The sequence below is a fragment of the Hipposideros armiger genome, unplaced genomic scaffold (assembly GCF_001890085.2).
Source record: "Hipposideros armiger isolate ML-2016 unplaced genomic scaffold, ASM189008v1 scaffold_69, whole genome shotgun sequence".
NCBI lineage: Eukaryota > Metazoa > Chordata > Mammalia > Chiroptera > Hipposideridae > Hipposideros > Hipposideros armiger.
The window spans coordinates 1,758,756-1,764,755 of NW_017731419.1; the positions used below are offsets into that span (position 1 = coordinate 1,758,756).

The 6,000-nt window shown below is 34.7% G+C and overlaps 1 protein-coding gene across 5 annotated transcripts in view; it reads right to left on the reverse strand.

The window, feature by feature from the left end:
• The window catches only part of DICER1 (dicer 1, ribonuclease III), a 72,407-nt gene that overhangs the window by 48,904 nt on the left and 17,503 nt on the right, over positions 1 to 6,000 (reverse strand). For 3 of the 5 annotated variants that reach the window (XM_019642485.1, XM_019642488.1, XM_019642484.1), the window contains exon 2: positions 845 to 908. The exons of the other annotated variants lie outside the window; for them this stretch is intronic. The gene's annotated coding sequence lies outside the window, so the exon portion shown is untranslated. The remainder of the gene's footprint in view (positions 1 to 844; positions 909 to 6,000) is intronic. 5 annotated transcript variants of the gene reach the window in all.

Genomic DNA, 6,000 nt, shown 5'->3' on the forward strand with positions numbered 1-6,000 from the left:
ATTTTTGTATTAAATTTTAAACAAAAGACATTTGGATTATTTTAGGATACTAAGTGTTATCTAAAACAAAGAACAAGAGAATGAGCTGCGACAATACCATGCCTAATTCCCAGAGATCTGGGAGAAAGCAAAAGAGAAAAGTTCAAGAAAAGATTTCAAAATGAATACAAAGAAATGAAACAAATCCTAAAGTTAGGGACTACGAAAATTAAAAAGCATAAAAATAAAAGGATAAGTTATGTATTATTTCCTAAATTCACATACACACACAAAAATAATGAAAAGTGAGTCACCAGAAAAGGTGGCTTGGCTGAAAAATCCAAGTCACCTGGTAATAAGTCTTCAATATGTGTATAAAATACGAGCAATTTCAACTTCTCAAAATGAAATTAAAAACAAACTCAAATAACAGTTAAATCCACATTATAAACTCTTATAGAACTCAGTTACAAATAAAAGAATTCAGGACCACAGTTCAACAATGTTAGTCTTGTGGAGAAATTTAAATTTAGGGGTGGTTCTCCAAAAAGAGATCATAAGTCAAAAACTAAGGAAGCATCAAGTATTGAGATGAAAGGCTTAATTTAATCAACAAGTGATGATTTTGTTAGACTTGACACCAGATTTCATTTATGCTCATTAAAACACTGCAATGATTCTAGCACAAACTCGGGAAGAACAAATTGACAGTGGTCTCTTTTCACTTATCTAAGTCCAGTCTAGTTGTTTAAAGGACATTCCTGTGGAGGTTAAACTCTCATTTCATACACAAATTTCTTTTACTAATAAATTAACAAAGCAAAATGGGGAAACCTTAACACTATTTAAGTATGTACATATTTACCTCAATATGCTGATTCTAAGTTCTTTCAGTTTCCAAGTCTGTATTAATTCATACCCTAGGTAACCTAAAAGCAATCAGAGAGAATATTTTAGAACAAACAACTCATTTTTAAAAACCAACTTTAAGAAATTTCCTACTTAACCAAATTTTCATATGTAACTTATCAGAACAAGATCCCTGGTAAAATACTTTATCTTTTGGGAATCAAGAAAACAGCACATATCTGAAAAGCTGCCCTTTAAAATTTGTATTTATTATTTTCTAATACAACTGAAAAATTTAAAAAGTTGTTAGTACAATCCAATAGATATAAGGGAGAATTCTTGGCAGTAAATTACATTTTCCCCCAGTAAAATCTGGCTTTAAAAACACTTAAGCACTATGGTAAGTTAGTTTCATGCTTTACAGAAGCATACAAGTATCTCCCTATATCTCCTGGTGTTGGTTCGTGTTTTCTAACGCTACCTCATACTTTGACTTTTAATTCCATTCTATACTGCCACCATGTAAGATGCAAATTCAATACACCAACATCGCACTCTACATTTTTTCTAATCCATATTCACCTCTTTTCTAGAAGCACCATAACCAAAACAAGCTGATAATCCTTTAAAATTCATTGCAACTCCACTAATACAAAATTATTGATCTTATCCAAATTACTTCCCTGGATAATTCTGTGTAGATACAGTAGAAAATTAACATGCCAAATACAATGACAAACTCATTTTATGTTCATAATACCGAGCCAATAGGTCACATTTTCTAATTTTGATGACCACAGCTTAAATTACAAACATGCAAACTCTGGCTTGATAGATAGGCCCTTTTAAGATAACTCTGAAAAAGACATGCCACATACCAGATACAATGTCAAGTTTCAGTATAAACCAACAAACGTAACCCACGTTAGCATCTACTCTAGTATGTGGCTGTACCCTTTCACACAAAGGCTTGTAACGACAGACCTAGCTAACCCTTCTGGTCTGAAGTTTAAAGGCATCCAGAGCTTCCTGGGGCACATTTTCAAAATTGGTAACAGAAAACTTCCAACTCATTCATTTTATTGTAATGTGTCACAGATTCTGACACTATTTTTACAAATATTACTGACCTGACTTCATTCTTACCATAAAGTCCCATAGCAAACAAAAGAAAACAACATGAACACTGTAATATTTAAAAACGGCCAAAAGTACTTGTCAGCTAACATACAAAACTAAAAAATGTTTGAAGAGCTCTTAGTTCCTAGTAACTGAGGAGAAAAAAGTTGAGATGTTCTAAATTAAAATTACAGCCGCTAAAGAGTCAAAGAGGAAGAAAAGTGAGCCTGTTAGTAACTGTGAGCAGCTCGGACAAAAGACTGCTCACGCTCCTTAGTGTGTGTTAGAATTCCGGATTAATTTCCAGGTGGCTATTTCCCCGATTATTCTGAAGAGAGAATAGCCAGGCGCCTTCAAACCCCAGGAGCCTCCGCTCCTTATTTACACATGAACTTCCCTGACTTGCCAGCCTAGCCAAGGGAGCAAACGCTTCTTCCTTGGGCTCTGCTATCCCAGAAGGAGCCCCACTTCACCCTCTCCCGTCCTCTTTGTCTATAGCTAACGTAAATTCTTTCTGAACTGCTCACACCCTTCTCCCGCTACCTGATGTATAAAAATGCTTGTAAAACTCCAGGGCAATGGACATGCCGTCTTTTCTGTCTAGCCCTGCTGCTGCTGGTGGTTTAGACTCCGTGGCCCACGACAGGTCTTCTTTCTTGTTAGCAATGCTTTAATAAACGCTTTATTATTTTTTTAAACGCTTTCTTTTAAATAGACTTTTAGCTACTAAAGTTATTTTTTGTTGTTGTTTAACATAATAAATATGCTATGACAATCCAAGGCATTATTTTAACTCCAACCAAGCCTAACTGCTAAAGGCACCCTTGGATCCAAATACACAGTAACAGCTTTAAAAGGTTGTTTATATGCTTGTTGGTATAAAGGGAAATTAAAAATAAGAGGCTTAATTCTGCCAGTTGAAAGTAAAGGAAGGGGCACCTTCCCCATCCCTTTCTTACAGAATTCTTTCTCAGTCCTTTTCAAATGTATATGAATCTTTTTAAAAACTAAATAAACCTCTAGCCCCTCTCACTCTCAGCAATGTTTTCCTAAGGACCAGAGAGCCATCTCTGAAATGGAATCAAGAAAAACAACGCCCAGTCTCCAGTTGCCCAGGAAGAGACAGGCCTAATTTGTCACCTGACTCTAAATTGCAAAGCCCACCTTCAGTCATAAAGATACAAGAAAATCAGCAATTTTATCTTGAAAACGGATGTAATGGGTTTGTAACCACTTAGCTATGTAAAAAAATAAGATTTCTCTCTGTCTTTGCAATCTCCTTAGGGCTAGCCTGTGATGCACATCACATTCTGGCTTAATGTTTACTCAATAATAAATCTGTTCTTTCCTTCTACCTTAGTGGGAGATTTTCTGGATTGGGAGGAGATTTTGTTTTTAATTATATTTCCCCAACATTGGTTTTAACAACAACAACAAAAAAAAAACAAAAACAAGAAAACATAGTCCAATTCTCAAGTAGTATTCATGCCAAATAACAAAATTCCATTTTTAGGAACTTAAATACTGGAGAAATCCTAAAATATACTGCCCAATTATACTGGGAAAAGGAGTTTTAAAAATAAAAATGGAGCTAAGTGGGCAAATGCATAGCTATATTAAAAAGAAATCTACACAGCAAAAGGTTCCAAGTTGTTTAAAAACAACTCGCACCAACCTCCCTTTTCTAAATTAAAGTCAGAGAGCTAAGTCTCAGCTGTTTCAATGCTCTCACCTCCTAACACTTTTTCATACAGTCACTCCCGCCTCACAGAGGCCCTCTGGATGTAAGAGTAAAGACCACTTGGGGGACCTGAAAGCAAAGTCTTTTTTTGTTGTTGTTTTTTAAGTATCTTTCATTTAAAATGATCTGAATGCCAGCAAGGGTCCAGTGTCAGGAAGACCAAGGTTTATCAGACCCCACTACCACTCTAAGCTTTTTCCTTGCCTGTAAGGTAGGAACACCTGACTATTAGGAGGATTAAACAAGCTCATGAATGTGCACTACGCCTGGTAGAGAAAAGGTGCTTGCAACACAGAAAATTCTCCCTAACTGGCCGTTTTATAAAAAAAACACACCACCATCTCTATCTAGAAAGCCATGTTTTCAAACAATTCTTAAAACTATAAGGAATTCCTTAAAGAAAACCTGAAATGTTTCATTAATCCTAAAATTCAGTATAGAAAATGTATTCTCATATAAAGTATATGGATTTTTATACAGTATTTTAACCAGATGAACATGAAAAACCACAAACTCCGAACTCCCCAGTCCTTATGAATTTACAGTAGGATGAAATCCAAATTTAAATCAGGAAATATGGTATATAATGTGAAATAAAATTAAATAGCTTTGTGGCCATTAGTTCTCTTTAAAACAAAAAACCAAAAAATACTACATGCTATTTCTGTTTGGCTCCACAGACTAAAAACATTACTTAGCTGTTTCTTAGGCAATGAAATGGTATACAGATGGGCAAGAAATCACCATCATCAAATGGACAAGTTTTGAAAATATAAAATATTTTTTAAAACCCCAAATAGAAAATATCCAACACTTCTACAGTATATAAAATAAAGATTTTTCCCCAGAATTTATCAACTACTATTGGTGAATACAGATTATGAAAAGACTATGGTCAAACCAAATATTCAGACACCAAAGAGAAAAGGGATAATAACTTCAAGAATTTAAGCACTGCTATCTTTAAATAGTTAAATATACAGCACATGAGAAATATTTCTATTTTCACTTTTGTCATAGCTGTCATTATTAATTACAAGTCCTTGCATATTAATCCAGCCTACATTAACACAAAAAGCCTTCATACAGAAATGCTCCTCCCTGCAATATTACCTTTTACGACACCCCCTCCCCCCCACCCACCACCCCCAAATCTAAATGTCTAACAATGAATGAGGGAATGGTTTGGTAAACCACAGCTCATTTTACATGAGGCAATTCAACTGAATCATTAAAAATGAAAACAGTTTATGATGAACAAAATGCTTATGTTATGGCATTCAATGAAAAAAAGCAGAACGTTTTTATTTACAGTAAGATTATGTCTTCAAGTTAAAAAGTAAAGAAAAGGAGGGAGGGAGGGAGAAATGGAGAGAGAAAACACACTCGAAAATTGAAGATGGGATTACTACCAAGGAGTAATTTCTTTTTCTTTAAAACTTTTCTGCCTTTTAAAATTCCCTACAATTTGAACACTTTATTACTCTTAGAAGTGGAAAACAAACTTTCAAACTAAGAATCATTTGTATAAAGACACTAGTTTAGAGATATGATTCTGTTTTAGGTATTGGGGAAAAAAACTTCTTTCTTAAGCCATTAAATGTAGTAAATTTTACCCCAATTTCTGTAACTTAAACCACAAATTCACTAGCCTTCTTTTCTTGCACTGCTCTATGAACCAAACAAACTTCTGGGTTTCTCTAAATGTGTAACATAAACATATTATGTTTACATTTCAATGTAATTATGCCTAAAATTAGATTTGTCCAAAATTAGGTTGAATGCAGGTCAAATACCATTTTAACAAATCCCACCAATCAAAATCTCCGTATAAAAAGTATCCAGGCTGCCAGCCAATGGCCCACTTACTTGGAATACTTCTTAAAAAGACAACATTCTCACTCATCAAAATGGCACAGACACCAGCCCCTCCTCTTCAGTTACCTATAATGACATTTACCCTGCAGTTTTGTTTCAAGAGAGGTAAACACTTAACACACCACTAGCTTTCAAGGTGAGTTTTAAGGTTAATGTTTGATTCCAACTTTCGGTGCTTGACTTAATAAAAACATTGTTCAACAAGTGTTAGAATTTTACTCAATTCATGACTACCTCTGCCTATCTTCTACATCAAGTAAGACCATCCATGAGGGAAAAGGGGCCACAATTGTCTATGTCGAGCGATTTTAATACCAAAGAGAGGTCAGTCCCGACAAAATGAGCCTAAGAGACTGCTGAGTATGATGGATATTTAATCAATGTTGAGTCAGGAAAGCAAACACAGCAAAAGGTTCCAAGTTGTTTAAAAACAA